This window comes from Danio rerio, chromosome 11, assembly GCF_052040795.2.
Source record: "Danio rerio strain M-AB ecotype USA chromosome 11, GRCz13ab, whole genome shotgun sequence".
Taxonomy (NCBI): domain Eukaryota; kingdom Metazoa; phylum Chordata; class Actinopteri; order Cypriniformes; family Danionidae; genus Danio; species Danio rerio.
This window is the reverse complement of record NC_141031.1, coordinates 27,103,756-27,121,377: the sequence shown is the minus strand read 5'-3', so window position 1 is coordinate 27,121,377 and position 17,622 is coordinate 27,103,756. Positions and strand designations below refer to the sequence as shown.

General features: G+C 37.0%; 1 protein-coding gene across 2 annotated transcripts in view; it reads right to left on the bottom strand.

Moving 5' to 3' along the window:
* The window catches only part of syt6b (synaptotagmin VIb), an 89,285-nt gene that overhangs the window by 51,649 nt on the left and 20,014 nt on the right, over positions 1 to 17,622 (bottom strand). The window contains exon 1 of one of the 2 annotated variants that reach the window (XM_087273602.1): positions 7,597 to 7,714. The exons of the other annotated variant lie outside the window; for it this stretch is intronic. The gene's annotated coding sequence lies outside the window, so the exon portion shown is untranslated. Of the gene's footprint in view, positions 1 to 7,596; positions 7,715 to 17,622 lie in introns of those variants that run through there. 2 annotated transcript variants of the gene reach the window in all.

Here is a 17,622-nt window from a genome sequence, read left to right as displayed (position 1 = left end):
CAGAAAGCTGAATAGTAAAAGTGTCACAGATGGATGACGTCAAACTTTATTGTCATTCAATCTGACATTATGACAGCTGAACTCTTACTGTGTGACATGGGAGCCATGTTCGTGCAGTCTGACATGCTACAATCATTTAGAATGATTAAAAATTGCTTAGTGTGAGACAGACAATTTCACATAAAATACCATAAGCTCATCTCTACTTCATTTTCAATAGGAAATACATGAAAAGGTGGTTATATGTATGATCACATCACTTTCCCTTGCACAGCTTTTTGTATCAGCATAAATGCTATAAGCTATGGCTTATAGGTCGGACCAGACAGAATCTGCAAATATTTTTTTGCAATTTCTTCAGAGAATTTTGTAAAGAATCTGTGGATTTATGCGGAATTATTTTGGTATCATAACAAAAAACTTCATATATTAAATAAAAAATAATTCCTTTTTAACTTTTATAGAAAATTCACATAGCAAATTCAGTTAGAACCACTTACTTGGTAAACAAAGTAATATTTCATATAATATATCTACTAAATGTAAAAAATTCCTTAATCTGTATTGTAAATATGAAAATGTTCCTATTAGTCAATAATATTACTGGAATTAATTGAAAAACTGAATTAATATAAACTTACACACATTTACACAAGTAAATAAAAGACTCAGTGATGGGATAAAAATCTGCGTAAATCTGTGGATTTCTGCATTTGCAGATTCCGTGTGGGCTTACTTATAGGCTATATTCCAGATGCAATAAGGCAAGCAAGGGGATTTCTCCTCACTTTCACACACAGAAAATGCATGTCATTTGTCCCACACCAGTTTACACAATATAAAAAAGTTGGGCTGTGCAATATGACAATATACATCATATTAACAAAATATAAAGTCTATGCTTTCATATATATATATATATATATATATATATATACACACACACACACAGTTGAAGTAAGAATTATTAGCCCCCTGAAATTATTAGACCGCTTGTTTATTTTTTCAATTTTTAGATTTTTCAACACATTTCTAAACATAATAGTTTAATAACTCATTTCTAATAACTGATTTATTTTATCTTTGCCATGATGACAGTAAATAATATTTTACTAGATATTTTTCAAGACACTTCTATACAGCTTAAAGTGACATTTAAAGGCTTAACTGGGTTATTTAGGTTAACTAGGTGAGTTCGGGTAATTAGTCAAGTTATTGTATAACGATGGTTTGTTCTGTATAGATTATCAAGAAAAAAATTTGTTTAAAGGGGCTAATAATTTTGTCCCTAAAATGGTGTTTAAAAAAATTTAAAATGCTTTTATTCTAGCCAAAATAATACAAATAAGACTTTTCCAGAAGAAAAAATATGATCAGACATACTGTGAAAATTCCCTTGCTCTGTAAAACTTCATTTGTAAAATATTTTAAAAAGAAGAAAAAAATTCAAAGGGGGCTAATAATTCTGACTTAGACTGTGTCTGTGTATATATATATACAAGAATATAGTATATGGCTTTCTTGTGTAATGCTCATGTTAAAAAAGGTTTTCTATTAGGCCAGCATTTCCCAATCTTTGTGCGGCACCTTTTGTATGTTTCTCCTTTCACTTTTCATTCATTTCTCTTCTCACTTTTCAGAAATTTGTCCTACAAAGTGGACTCCACAGGATATTCCCCCTTAGTTTAATTTTAAAGGGAGCATACATTTAATTTAAATGACTTTTTTAGTGTGTGATATGTGAATTTAAATTGTATTTATTTATGTAGGTATATTATGCCACACTTCATACTTCTCTAGTGAGAAGACACTGTAGGCAATGCTGTTGTGCAAATCCATGAATTAATGTTCCAAGGTGAAATAAAGTTTTTTTTTGTGCTCAGGTAGAGAGCAATGATAAAATAGACAACAATTCACACTAGGTAGGGAGCTGTTAATCGGAGCACAGTTCATGCATGAAGCTCATCTAATGAGCTGGTTATCTAAATCAAGTTAATAATGTCAGTGTTCATTTTCTGTAAGTTCTGGCAAACATTCTGTTTAAGACATTTTAAAACTTTTGCGCATAAATGCAATATTTGACCTAATATGCACACTTTAAGATCAAATTTACAGTGTGCAAACTTTTATATTTGAGGCTCCCGAACATTATTATATTTCATTTGAAGAATATCTAAGTCTTTAGACTTTTGCAGAGTCCAAACTTTAACCATTTTGACATTTAGAATTACAGCATTGGGACGTTGAGCTATACTGTGCATTCCAGGCCAGACTATGTGAGGGGATCGGGAAAAGTTGTGTTATTTTGCCTGGAGTGAGGAACAGGTTTGTTGAAAGCTGAAGGCCATTTGTTTTCTTTCGCTGCAGGATCGCTCGAAGCAGGGTTTCTCCCAGAGCAGAGGTATTGTTGGAAAAATTGCTGATGCACCAGTCCATTCACACACTATGTGACACTTGGCAGCATGCAAAATATGATGCTTTAGGTTATTTTGAAACTGTTTTCCTTCAAAGAATACATTCAATATTGATTATGACAAAATACTGCTCAAAATTCTACAGAATATAAGGTAAATATTTAGCCTTCATAGAGGATAGACGGAACAGCACTACATCTTACATTGCAGTTCACACAATTCTGATTCACAATTCACAATTCTGAATGTTACTTGTAGTCATAAGTAGCAGCTTTGTATCCATACTAAAGGTATACATAACTGCAATGTACTGAATCCTGATAGACTTTTCCTTCACATTTGTAAAATATTCCGTGTACAAATCACTACAGTGTAAAAATGATCCCTTTTCAACACAGATCAATGAAAATGTCTAAAAATAGTGTGTCATGCATGCCAGGCAAGTACTTGGGCTTCGCTAAAGAAACACATTCCTATTGCCTGTGATTTTAGTTTAAGTATAGTCGCAGAAGCCTATAGTTGAACATATCCAACCCAGGCTCATTCTGATTACGTACCCCTATATACATTTCTGAAGAAGAGCAAAATACGTCCCAGAAGCTATGTTTTTTTGCAGGTTTTGTTTTCACGAATCCACCAGACGTCGCTGTGTATGCTTTTTCAAAAGCCAACCAACAGTGCTTTAAAAAGCACATATTTATCCACCCACCCCCTTCCCTAAACCCAAACCCAGTGTTTTAAAAAAGCAATCCAGAAAAAGAAAAGCCCTCACCTGATTTTTACCACATTTTCAAATTTGATCACATTCTCACACTGTTATTTACTTTTTTATTTTATTTTTTAGCTTTTGTTTTTGTCTTACCTGATTTCTGGAACTGTTATTCACCGAACTCAAACTCTATTGTCACGGTTAACTCCATTCTACGTCTTAAGTTCGCCGACCTGTCGAGCTACCGGACAAACTGGTAACAGCGGAAAGTCATCCAGACAAAGGTAAGCGAGAAACGGAATAGTCGTCATATCACCCCGTAGCGTTGGTTTTAAAGATTAAATGCAGCCAAATGTAGCTCTGGCTACATAATTTGCAATCTCCAGGAATGTATGTAGGGCTACGTTTTCAAAATGAGCCTAAGTTGAACATATCATGAGCATTATATCAGTATTTTCACAAATCCAAATTTTTGTAGTTTACATGGAAATAATAATAGTCTCATATTCAAAACTTGCATTTTGACACCCACACTTTCAGGCCCCCAAAATTCCATAATTGTGTAAATAAATGGCCAAAGTTGGTACATTGCCTTGTGGGCAATGCTCTGACTGAGTTTAAGTCCTTGTTTGTAGACCTTTCTCAATTTCTCTCTCCTCTGTCACTTCCTGTCAAGCTAATTTCCTTTCACAATTGAGGCAAAAAATGGCAAAAATAAATCTAAAAATAATTCAATTCAATTCAATTCAGCTTTATTTGTTTAGCGCTTTTACAATGTAGATTGTGTCAAAGCAGCTTCACATACATGGTCATAGTAACTGGAACAGTGTAGTTCAGTTTTTCATGGACAAAACATTGACACAATAACAAAGGTCAATAACAGTCAAATAAAGATTAAAATAGAACAAAAAATGAAGACTTGGGTATTGATAGAATAAAATAAATGAGATTTGTAAAAAAAAACTGCTATAACAATAAATAAAGTGAATTTATCTCATTCTGACTTTAAGTTGGAGGAGGTATACAGAATATATGTGTAATTCAATTTTGTTTTCATTTAAATAAAACATCATCTTAAAAATTATGAATCAGAATACAAATAGTAGAGCATTTTGTGAGGAACAATATTAAAATATAAAGGGAGAATAGAACTTGAGCTGACTAAAACTTTAAATATATCTGTTTAGCAAAGTCATAAGCTGTACTGGATTTGAAAAATACACCTCGTAATTAGGCATAGCAGGAAAATCTCACTGCAGTGTTAACAAGTTATTAGCATGTTCCTCGCCTTCATTGCACCCCACAGGCTAATGTGCGTTCTGCACAGAAGTGAGAACTGAGAGCGCTTATAAATACAGCTCATTACATGCAAAACTCAAAAGCATTGTTTTTACCCCAAAGGCCACATGCATCGCATACAATTGAGGATGGTGCCTTTTCCAGATAAGCAAAAAAAATCACATCATGTGCCACTTAGAAGTGGCATCCTCTTCCTTTAGGTTGAAACTGGGCTAGATTAGCATTTGTTGTGCAGACGAAAGGGGAGTGTGAGCCAGAGATAAGGCGAGAGAGGAGCTAGCTTACTGGTCTTGATGGACACGGCCAGTCATTCACAGAATAGGCTGAAGTGACTGGCCAATGCCTGTATTTGGCTACACAAATAACCCTAAATCTTCCTGTCAGCCAATTCTAAAAGCCAACAACAGGGGTTCCAAGAAAGGTGAAATTGAGGCATTTAAGATAAGCAATTGAGAATGACAATATGGGGTGACATGGTGGTACAACTGACTACAGCTTTAAGCCTAAAGGTAAAACTGTCCCTAAGTGTTTCCATCAAAATGCAGTGCAGTTTGTGGAAGAGAAATGAACAGAGGAAGCGAGCAGCTTTCAACAAAACCTCAAACAGGTTTTAACAAAGCATACTGAGGTTGACTGTGTAGTTCGACCCAGTCATTAGCGCTGTACTGATGACACAGCGCCATTGGTCCTATAAAAATACAACCCCATCAGCAAAATTTAACCAATATTATGCATCCATTATTAGTAATAAACCCCTGAAATATATAGCTTGGAGACAGAAAGATGACCTGAAACACAGCTGCTGTATAGTACAACTGGTGAAATGTACTTTTTGCCAAGTTTACAAGCAGCAACATCAAAAGACGTCTCATGAAATCATAATTACATCACATGTAGGTCACTGGGAAATGGTTGAAATATTATCATTACTAACAATTTAATCAAGCAGTGGCTGTTGCCCTCGTGTCTTGAATGCACACTCTAAAAATGCTGGGTACCCTCAACCTACCCAGCAGACACACAACATCATAAGACATTGATATTAGGTTAGATTTAGGTCACCAGCGTCTAAAGACAATGTTATTTTGATTTCCAATAACAACGTGAAATGACGTTGATATTTTGCTGATTTTAGGTTGTGTTTTAAAGTGACCAAAATCCAATGTTGAGCCAACATTTTAAGCTAAAGTCATATTGACGTCAAATACTGACATTTATTCGTCAGGCGTGGCAACCAAAATCCAACATCTGATAGATGTCATAGTGGTAACGTCCACACAACGTCAAGCTGTTTCATCAGATGTTGATATTTTGTTGTTTTTAGGTTGCGTTGAAAAGTAACCAAAATGCAACCCGATTTTCATTTTCACCCAAAATGCAACATCCCACGACTAGGCATGGGACGATAACCATTTTCAAGGTATACCACGGTTTGGAAAAGCCAAGGTTTTAATACCGTCAAAAATGTCTGTAATACCATGCCTAAGGTATGTGTTAGATTTTTTTATTTACATTATTATTATTTTTTTTAAGAACAGTATCGCTAGCAGAAAAAATATCCAAAGATACTGTTTTAAATTGTACAGAAATCAGTGTTTTTGAAGCTAATGAAGACAGCAGAAGTCAATTATTCATTAACATTATATAGCCTGACGTGTTTACTGCTTCAAAATATCATGAATCTTTCAAAAAAATAAAATATGTTTTCAATCGGAATTTTTTTTTTTTACCCAGAGAATATATTTTTGAGCAGTGAGCACAATACCGTGAACCGTGGAAGTGTGATATTTTTATCCAAGGTTATCATACCGTCAGAATCTTATACCTGCCCATGCCTACCCATGACGTTGGGGTACAACGTCAATCTGCTGTCATGTTGACACCATGTACCTGCTCGGTACATTTCGATAAAACATGAACATGTAACATGTAAGTTCAAAAATGTAATTCTAAATACGTTTAAAATGTACTCCATTGGTTGGGTTTGTTAATAATTTTGCTAAATTTTCAACATATTTTTTTTTAGAGTGCAACTTTTTTCACACACATCTTGGATATTTTTTCCACTCCCCCTTGTACTACAACAAGATATTTCATTTTGTACAACTAATGCACTGGCAGCACCGCCATTATCACCTAAATGTTGGGACACTGAGTCAGTTTAATACTAATGGGCAAGATATGCTCAGCAGCCTGTTGTAACCCAATCTTTCATTTGCCTACATTGCAGCTTTGGGAAATGCAGCTGACAACAATGCTTTAACACTATCACCTCTAGTGTGATCAACTGCCAATGCAGGAAGAGGCTCTAGACGACCTGCTGAGAGGATCCGTGATGAACCAGACTGCCATTGCACCAACCAAGCAGATCACTGCACTTGCTGTACCAAACACACATACACGTAAACACACAGAACAAGAGCGTGATGTGATGCTGACTGCAGTTTGAGTGGACGATAATGTATGTGCTGTGTTTACACACCATACTCATCCCTGCTTCTTTCAGCACCCCATTCACAAGAGGCTGAATTCGCACACAGACTCTGTGCGTCAATGAACATACAACTGGTATAAAATGTAGCTCTGAACAGCCCCGGGGCACCAGCAACACCTTCTTTTCACTGCCATATGTTTAATATGCTAAAAGCAAAAGCACTCAGACACTATTGTGAAATCAATACAACACTATATAATAGACATCAACCTTTGTCCTGAGGTCATAAAGACTTTTCCCTGGGACGAAACAGCCACAGATGGTGCCTATTAAGTGGTACTAAAAACTAGATTAGAAGAAAGCAGCAAAAAAGTCATCCACTCCCACTCAAAGTTATGGTTTATGCAGATTTACTTCTTAATTAGCCTATTATGAAACAGGGCAACCCATAATCCCCTCAGCAGCCGAGGGAGCCTCAGTAGGTGTTGACGCAAATCAGTTGAACACCTGCATGAAAATCCTATATGCTACAGGAACTTTGAACTCTTGAATTAAACAAGAAGTATCATATAAAAACATACTATAGATGAAAATGGCACGAAAGTATAGAAATATTCCTCGAGTTAAATAAACAACAACTGCGTCTTTGTAGGTAATGCGGTTCTGTCAAAGCACAGCATACAGGAATAACAAATAGCCTCAACTTTAGTGTAAATACAAATACATGCATGGATTCTTACCACAAAGCGTTTTTCCTTGCCTTACTTCTGGTATTCCCACTTAAAGTCGCTTTCTTGCAGTTTTTGAGACCCCCTGCCTCAAAACAGCTCTTGTCTTTCCGCAAGCTCGCCTCAGAATGAGCTCTCCACAGCAGCGCGCACGGGACCGCGTTTCTATGGCACCGCAAGGAAGCCAGCCATTGCTCAGAGATGCTGTATTGTAATTGTCTAGGGGCACGCGCGCGCGCACACAAACGCACAGAAGCACGCACACTTTCACCAAGCCAAAGAGCGGTCACAACTGCTTCAAACAAATAACCCCGCGTAGCAAACATTACATGACTGTAAAAATGTTCAAAAACTCTCCAGTAAAACCCTTGTATGTTATTGCAGGAATTGCCTTTGATTTAACGACTTTAATTTAAAAGGGTTTTGCTGCAAAATCTTCATTAAACAATTTGCATTTAATGCTATATGCAATATATCAACTGCTTTATCTATTTTTACAGCTACCAAAATGCTCATTCATTTCTTTTACATTTTAAATCTGCAAACAATATTTACTTTTTTAAATATGTAAATGCAAAATTTATGCAACATGCTGTTTTGTTGATGTTTATATCACGATCATTCTTTAATGATAAAAGATAATTAATTTGTTGGTAATGGTAGAGGCAATCTACCCAAATCAATGACATACTATGTGCTTATGATTTATAAAACACACAGACACTGTGAAAAAAAAGAGTTTATAGCTCAAAAGGATTTTACAGTTAATAGCTGACATTATCATATTTTAAACTCTCTACTAAATTGCCATTATTTAAAAAGTTAGGAAAAGGGGAATTGCTTTAATTTCTAATTTACAATAGAGAAGGGATGACGTAAAAGCATGCATATTAATTAAAAGCCTCATGAATTTCAAAAAGCACTGACAAGAAAGGCTTAGTTGTTATTTTCGGAACGATTAAAAGGCAGGAAGGGTAATTATGAAAGACCTAAAAGGTTCAACTTTGAAATGCAATGAATCATGGAGGAGACTTAGACACTTAAAGGGATACATCACAAAGATTAAAATTTGTGAAAAAAAAAATGTAATGAAAGGTAACGAATACTGGCTCCATCCAGATCCAAAATGACAAAACAGAAATAATATTGCTTTTCTTTAGCTTGAGCACTGTATTTAAAATCCTTTTCATCCGATCATAAACTATAATGTTGCTTTTATGTTGTTTTTTTAGAGTCTTGAAAACTTTTACCCAATATTGTGATTACATGGAAAGTAGTTGCTAAGTAATTAAAAAAATAAATGTTGTCATATAAAGTCTGAGAAGGGAGACTTGGTGGCTCAGTGGCTAGCACTGTTGCCTCAAAGCAAGAAGATCGCTGGTTTAAGTCCCTGTTGTGTGAGTTAGCATTTCTGTGTGGAGTTTGCACTTTCTCCGCGTGTTTGCATGAGTTTTCCCCCACAAGTCCAAAGACATGTGATATAGTTGAATGAAATAAACTAAATTGGCCACACCCTAAGTGTGTTAATGAGTGTGTATGGATGTTTCCCAGTGCTGTGTTTCAGCTGGAAGGGCATCTACTGCGTGAAATATATGTTGAATAAGTTGTTGGTTCATTGCACGGTGGTGACCCCTGATGAATAAAGGTACTAAGCTGAAGGAAAATGAATGAATGAATGAATGAATAAATGAATGAATGAAGTCTAAGAAAAATTCAGAGCGCATCATCAAACAACCACAAATGCAGACAATTTCTAGATTATTGAATGTCACTTGTCAAACATTCTATAACAGAAAAGTGCCAATTTATAAAACCAAGCTGCCATGGACACCATCAATATCAACACTTTAATAAAACGGTCTCACTTTATTGATATTGATGGTTTCCTGGAAACTTCACAAAAGCTTCTTTAGATCAGAACTGTTGTTCACACTAATAAATCGGGCTCATTCTAAAAACGTAACCCTTTATATATTTCTGGAAAGCGCAGGTGTGTCCCAAGAGCTATGTATTTTGCAAGTGTGTTTTCCCGAATCCACCAGAGGTTGCTGTGCATGCTTTTTCAGATCTCAAATTTCTCTCGCAAGTGCCATTCGTGCTTGCTGTTCTTGCATAAATCCACCAGAGGCCACTGTCGACTGATTGATTGACTAATTCACTGACCCACCCTCCTCCTTCCGTAAACCCAACCTACAGCTTACAAAAGCAATTGAGAAAAAGAAAAGCCCTCGTTTGAATTTTACCACACTTTCAGATTTTACCACGTTTTCACCCTGTTATTTACTTGTTTATTTTTGGCTTCTGTTTTTGTCTTACCTGCTTTCTCATACCGTTCTTCGCTGGATTCAAACCCTGTTGTCTTGGTCAACTCCTCTCTGCATCTCAAGTCTACCGACGTACATGGCGAACTACTGGACAAACTAACAGTGGAAAAGCCATCCATACATAGGTAAGCAGTCAGCTAGTAAGCGTGAAACTAAACGGCATCATACCGCACTGTAGCTTAGTTTTAAAGATGAAATGCAGCCATACGTACTTCTGGCTTCATAATTTGCATTCTCCAGAAATTTATATAGGGCTACATAGGCTACAATGAGCCTATGTTGCAACCAGTCATTGCTATTTAAATAAATATTCATTCAAGTTTAAGAAACCCAAGATGACTCTTTTATGATGATTCAACCCAAGATGAGTCCTCTACAAGGATTCAACCCAAGATGATTTTTCTATAGCATCACTACTGCGAAAACTCTTTCTAAGAGTGTGTGCTTTCACTTTTCCTTCATTTCTCTCTGTTCTAGTCAGCCATCTTCTAAACAACATTGGTAACGTTGTACTACCAGGCACATCTTGTTTATGTTCCCTCTTTACATTATAATGAATTGTTTGTTGCATTCCTCATTTGCAAGTCACAGATCAAAGCAAATGAAAAATGAACAAATGTTAATATGAAGAGTACAGACACAACAACCGTCCGAAATGTTTGTCATTCATTTCACTTTGGTGATTGTGTGTTCATTTCATTGCCTTTAAAGTGAAATAACTGAAGTGGCTGAGACAAATGATCTTCAGATTGAACTCTTCACACAGTATATGAAATTCAGATCTAGAAGTTTGGCACAAGTGAGCAAGCGATGACAAAATGCTCGTTCGGGGTGAAATGTTCCTTTCATTTTATTCATGGATCCATGCACCAAGTCTGACTGTGACCACAGTTGTAAGCTCAGCGATGCATGCATGGCTGCTTTAATAGGCTCCTCCTTCTTACAAACCCTATGTGTCTTGTTATTACATTTATGTGCTTTGCCGCTACTTCTCCAGCTGAGATGTCACAGTTCCCCCTAGCTGACTTCTAGACAGATTAACATCAGTGATCCTGGAGGGGGATGTGCTCTTGGTTGCAGAGGGAAGGATGGTTGAGCACTGAGCAGAGCCCTGGACTTTCATCTCTGCGTTTCTCAAAGGCAGTTAAGCAACACTGAATACTTCATGAACACACTTTGCTTAAACATACTGAAACCGCCGGAGATGCATGTTCACAGATATGTGCAGTTTCATAAATATTTTCCAACGGTGCAGTGCTATTGTCCATTAGTGCTACACAGAGCGTACAGTTTTCCAGAATGATACTGCACATATTTTATTAATGATGCAATTTGCTTAGTGGTAATTGTGGCTTTGTTATCTTCTGCATCAAAACATGAACAGGGGATCTTGGAATTCAACATAGGGGCTTGTAGGAAAGGATGCTAATGACGGCAGAATGAAGGCTGCGGTTTGAATACTGATCCTCTGGAGGGTTTGGTCAAAAGCGCCAGCTCTGTTTTAATTTCCATCTCCTGTCCACAATGAGATACTGTACAACAAGGCTTATTCTAATGTAAATCATGTGGTAATTATGCGCACCCTCAATCATGCTGGTTGGGGTTTTTTCCACTGTGGAGACCGATTTTACAAACCAACAGACCCAACCACGAAGGTTTAATTGGTAATTTACTCTCTGGACATGAGGATGTATGGTAATTTCTAAAAAACAAGGCTTCTAAAGGGTTTTTTGGAGTAATGCCACAAAAGAAACATTTTTGTTAAGTTTTAATGAATAGTACTTAAAAAAACATTTTTTTTAAATCTAATAGACTATTTGTGCAATGGAAAAAATTATTAGATTATTTTAAATTGCAAAAAGTACCTTTATTTTTACGTGTAATGTAGTTGTTACCCAGATAGTAAAATTTATGTGGCTCAAATCCGGCCCACACCAAACACTTACATCCGGCCCACATACCACATGGTATGATGGCAATTGGGTGGTACACTCCTGTTTTGCCAGAGCTACTGTGCTTAATATTTGCCAAAAGTTGCCCACATATGTCTTAAGATAACTGGGCCACATTTGTCATATCACATCTGGGCCACTTACGCTCACAGCCACAATAGCCAGAGCTTACTGTGGCAAATATTTGCCTAAAGGGGCCCACATATGTCTTAAGATAACCGGGCCACATTTGTCATATCACATCTGGGTCACTTTAGGCTCACAGCCACAATAGCCAGAGCTTACTTTGCCAAATATTTGCCAAAAGTGGCCCACATATGTCAAGATAACTGGGCTACATTTGTCAAATCACATCTGGGTCACTTTAGGCTCACAGTCACATTAGCCAGAGCTTACTATGCCAAATATTTGCCTAAAGTGGTCCACATATGTCTTAAGATAACTGGGCCACATTTGTCATATCACATCTGGGTCACTTTAGGCTCACAGCCACAATAGCCAGAGCTTACTGTGCCAAATATTTGCCTAAAGTGGCCCACATATGTCAAGATAACTGGGCCATATTTGTTAAATCACATCTGGGTCACTTTAGGCTCACAGCCACAATTGCCAGAGCTTACTGTGCCAAATATTTGCTAAAAGTGGCCCTCATATGTCAAGATAACTATGCCACATTTGTCAAATCACATCTGGGTCACTTTAGGCTCACAGCCACAATAGCCAGAGCTTACTGTGCCAAATATTTGCCTAAAGTGGCCCACATATGTCAAGATAACTGGGCCATATTTGTTAAATCACATCTGGGTCACTTTAGGCTCACAGCCACAATTGCCAGAGCTTACTGTGCCAAATATTTGCTAAAAGTGGCCCTCATATGTCAAGATAACTATGCCACATTTGTCAAATCACATCTGGGTCACTTTAGGCTCACAGCCACAATAGCCAGAGCTTACTGTGTCAAATATTTGCCTAAAGTGGCCCACATATGTCTTAAGATAACTGGGCCACATTTGTCATATCACATCTGGGTCACTTTAGGTTCACAGCCACAATAGCCAGAGCTTACTGTGCCAAATATTTGCCTAAAGTGGCCCACATATGTCAAGATAACTGGGCCATATTTGTTAAATCACATCTGGGTCACTTTAGGCTCACAGCCACAATTGCCAGAGCTTACTGTGCCAAATATTTGCTAAAAGTGGCCCTCATATGTCAAGATAACTATGCCACATTTGTCATATCACATCTGGGTCACTTTAGGCTCACAGCCACAATAGCCAGAGCTTACTGTGCCAAATATTTGCCTAAAGTGGCCCACATATGTCAAGATAACTGGGCCATATTTTTCAAATCACATCTGGGTCACTTTAGGCTCACAGCCACAATAGCCAGAGCTTACTTTGCCAAATATTTGCTAAAAGTGGCCCTCATATGTCAAGATAAATGGCCACATTTGTCATATCACATCTGGGTCACTTTAGGCTCACAGCCACAATAGCCAGAGCCTACTATGCCGAATATTTGCTAAACGTGGCTCACATATATCTTAAGATAACTGGGCCACATTTGTCAAATCACATCTGGGCCACTTTAGGCTTACAGCCACATTAGCCAGAGCTTACTCTGCCAAATATTTGCCAAAAGTGGTGCACATTTGTTTTATAATAACTGGGCCACATTTGCACCTACACATGTGAGCCACTTTGGGTTTAGACTCAGATTACCCTTAAATGACTATGCCACAGTTTTGCCCACTGTGGCCCACATTTGTCCTCTATCATCTGGGCTAAATTTATGGACCATATTAGGTTTACATTTAGATAACATTTTGCCAAATCTTTGCCTAAAATGGCCCATACTTGAATTGGAATCTTTGGCCCTCTTTTGTCATTGTACAGTTGAGCCACTTCAGGCTCAAGTTTGTTTTGTCTGGGCCGAAAGAAGACCATCAGTGCTGCATAACTGCTTAAAGTGGCCCACATTTGAATGCTATCTAGGTAAATATTGAGATTAATTAATTAACAGAAAGATAATGCGAAAGGAGAGTAAATGCGGAATAATACGATTTTTTTAAAGAAACAAATTTTTTTAGAGACATTCTTTAAAATATCAACTTTAGTGTTCTGCAGAGGATAGAAAATCACAGGTAAAAAAGGATGACTGAAGTTTCCTTATAACTAAATACCTGGGAAATCATTCAAGTTACATAACAATAATTAAATCCATCATGTCACACAATGAAACTGCAGTGGCATAAAATGAATTTCACCCTAAAACAAATCCAATATTTCTGGATGGGTGCACAGTCTCATTATTGTATTATAATAAATATCGCATTTCTTCAACACATAAAACAATCCAATCCAATACAGCAAATGTTTAAAATGTGGAATTTGTAAATCACTGAAACCTTAAAAAGGTGGAGAGGGGGAACATTTCTTGATCTTCTCACTGGGTCATTAATTATACTAATGGTGTATAAAGATGTATTATTGCGTGTAACTCCAGTATCTCTGTTCTTTTGTTCAGTCCTGATAATTCAACCATGTTTGAAATCGATATTCACAACCGTTGGATAATGATTCTGCCAGGCATGATGAATTTGCCTTTTGTCCTGCTTTGCTATACAAAGTCAATGTGTATGAATCTATGTGTGCTATAGCCATACTATATGTTTACACACATAAAAAAGAAATGCTTACAACCCAAGGTTTTCGTCTTTGTACTATAAAAATCTTGCCCTCCACATGAACGCAGTGAGTGTGACCTCTGCAAAAAGCAGTTCATGTGAAACTGCTGAATAAAAACTGAAAAAAGCCTTGCATAAGCAGGTGAGAGAAAAGGTCTGGAAGAAGCTTAATTAAAACAACTTAAGATAAACTTTTGGCCTGCGTGTGGCTAATAAAGAATAATTGAGGAAGAGAGGAAACATTTTCATCAGTGTCACAGTGTAAAACAGTCAATCAGTGGAAAAAAAAAGTAGGAAGAAGTTGTGAACAATCCAAAACCAGCCACAAGACCAAGAGCACATAGTACCTTAGCACAGTGGATCCTAAAGTGGGTGTCGTGACCCCTCGAGGGTTCGCGGGATAATGAGCAGGGGTCACTTGATGATTTCCAAAAATCTAATTTATTTCATGAAACAATTAGAATGAGCATATTTTGTCCATATGCTACAGAAAATAAAAAATAGTATTTTATAGTTATAAAACAACACACATTTTCCCCATTGGATTGTGGCCCCTGGGGTTTCATCATATTAGATTAAAGACACAGCAATAGTGATAGATGCAGCACATTGGTTTCATGGCACCAGGGTAAACCAATGACTGTAAAAAAAATGGACGCGTCAGTGCCTTTTTAATTGAACATTTTGAATACAAAATACTTCAAGACGAGCACAAACTGTCACAAAAAATGCAGAAATTGGAGCCTGGACATTCGCAGAAGGACTGCATGATGGAGCCAGAGGAGGAGCTGCGGAATCAAGCTTCCAATTAAATGCTTGTACTTCAAATCAACCACGCCCCCCGAACTTCTCATTTGACTGCCCATATTTGCACAAAGGCTCACCAATATAAATATAAGTGCTTAAATTTAAAAACACGTAATAATATACGATTCATTAAAAAACTGTGTGCGTACTGTTTTTAATCATTTAATAAAAACAATACATGTTGGACTGCAAAATAAACAATGTTTCATACACTCTAACTTGAGTGAAACTAAGCTATGAGCACAAAAAAATTTCTCTTATAATGGGTTGTTGGTATTTATTATCTTCATAAGGGTAGAAATAACATTTGTTAAACATGAAAAATAACATATAAACAACACAGAAATTTTATGAATGTTTTTTATTTTTAATTAGCAATTAACAGGACCCAAAATACACACATCATGGACAGCTATTTGCCATGGGGGAATAATGCTAGTTTTGTCTACCTAATTATTATTTCAGACCCATAAAAAGAGTTACTGCTAGATAATGATCACCTGTTTTCCTTGACGTGATAACATTCGGCGTGTATCAGCAAACAAAAGCCCACATTTACTTGAATAAACAGTGGTCCATCAGATCCTGTAGGTCAGAAAGTATAGTTTATTGCTAAACAACTCATTTTATCATGGTAAAATAACACAGAAACTGAATAATATCACTTCAATCTCCTCCTGAAACAAGGCATGTTGTTATAGTATTAAATTACTGGCTAACAAAAAATGAACTGTTTACAAAAATGAAAATCTAAACCCATATTAGGTTGATAACCAGGGCCTTAATTGACCAAAACCAAAATTTTATTGCAAGTGTTCAGCTCTGTTTAGGGGGGAGTGTCGGAGGAGGGAAAAATGGAAGGTCTGTAAAAAATGTTCATAAAAATGGGAGTGTCGGTTTGGGCAAGCACTGATTTTCACAGAGGAAAAAGACAGTAACTGTGTTTACATGGACATCAGTAATTAAATTATTTGCCAAATTATTAAATGGTGGACTTTAACTGCAGTTTGGCTCTTATCTTCAAGAATTTCATTTATGCCCCTCATGACAAACAAGACATTTGATTTGAGGAATTGCTGGAAGTGTGTATTTTTCATGCAACGTTTGACACCGCATGGCGAATGAAAACCTCCGCATTTCTCTTTAACTTATATGCACTCTGTAGGTAGCGTCAGAAATCCATGTGTGTTATTCCTGTCTCTAAATGCGGCAAAAATCCTACACGACGGTAAGTTTGATTGTGCTGTGTACATGTTTACACTCGGAGAGCAGCATTTACAGCAGATTTTTCAGTCCATAATATTGTGGTAATATTAACGAACGTTAATGCTTACGACACAAACTAATTTTGCCTCTAAATAAACAAACAAAGACTACGGATCACTCACTTACCAAATCTGTAGAGACAGGACAATCAACACCAACTGGAGCTGCGTCTTTATTAAAAGAAGACGAGAGGCAAATCCGGATTTCACCATTTCCAGATGAGAAAAGCTCTTGAGTAAACGATGTTCCTTAGACACGTATTTCTGTTGAGCATCGCATGCACTGTAATCCACACGTGAGTCCAGCCGCACTCTCAGAGAGGAAAAATTAAAACAAAACCTTCACTGCAGCAAATTATAAAAGCAACTCTGACGACAGTATCTCCAAACAATTCTTGTTCTCTCGCTTTGCAACACAATGTGGCGTCTCTTTGCCGTATGAACACTGTAACAGGTAAAAACAGTCTTAAAGGCTATCATGCATATTAATGAAGTTGCACTGCGTAAGCAATAGAGCGTGTTGATTGGTTTGAACCAAGTTTTACTCATGAATAAATGCAGCACACTCAGAGACGTAATAAGGCACTCCCAGGTACAGACGTCCAGTCTACACGCTGGAATACATGTTAAGATCTCATGGACGTGACGCTGCTTCAAAAATTTGTTTCAAACCGGAAGTACGAATTTGCTCGAAATATTGTAAAAACAACAAATTTTCACTTTTTAGTGAAATATATGTGTCCTAATAGTGTTTTTAGCAGTGGGTGACACATATACGACTGTCAACAGCTCAAAAAATTAGTTTTGGTGTTTCGTGACCCTTTAACATGGCTGGCTATATGACTTGTACTGCAGTGGCTGGAAGCGTCACTTAAAAGGACCATGACTGTGCAGCACACTTGGGGTAAACTTTCAGATACCTTTATGGCACCCGCATACAATAAAATTAAATACAGGCTATGACTGAACATGAAGGATTTTCTCCGAGTGTCATTCTTCAA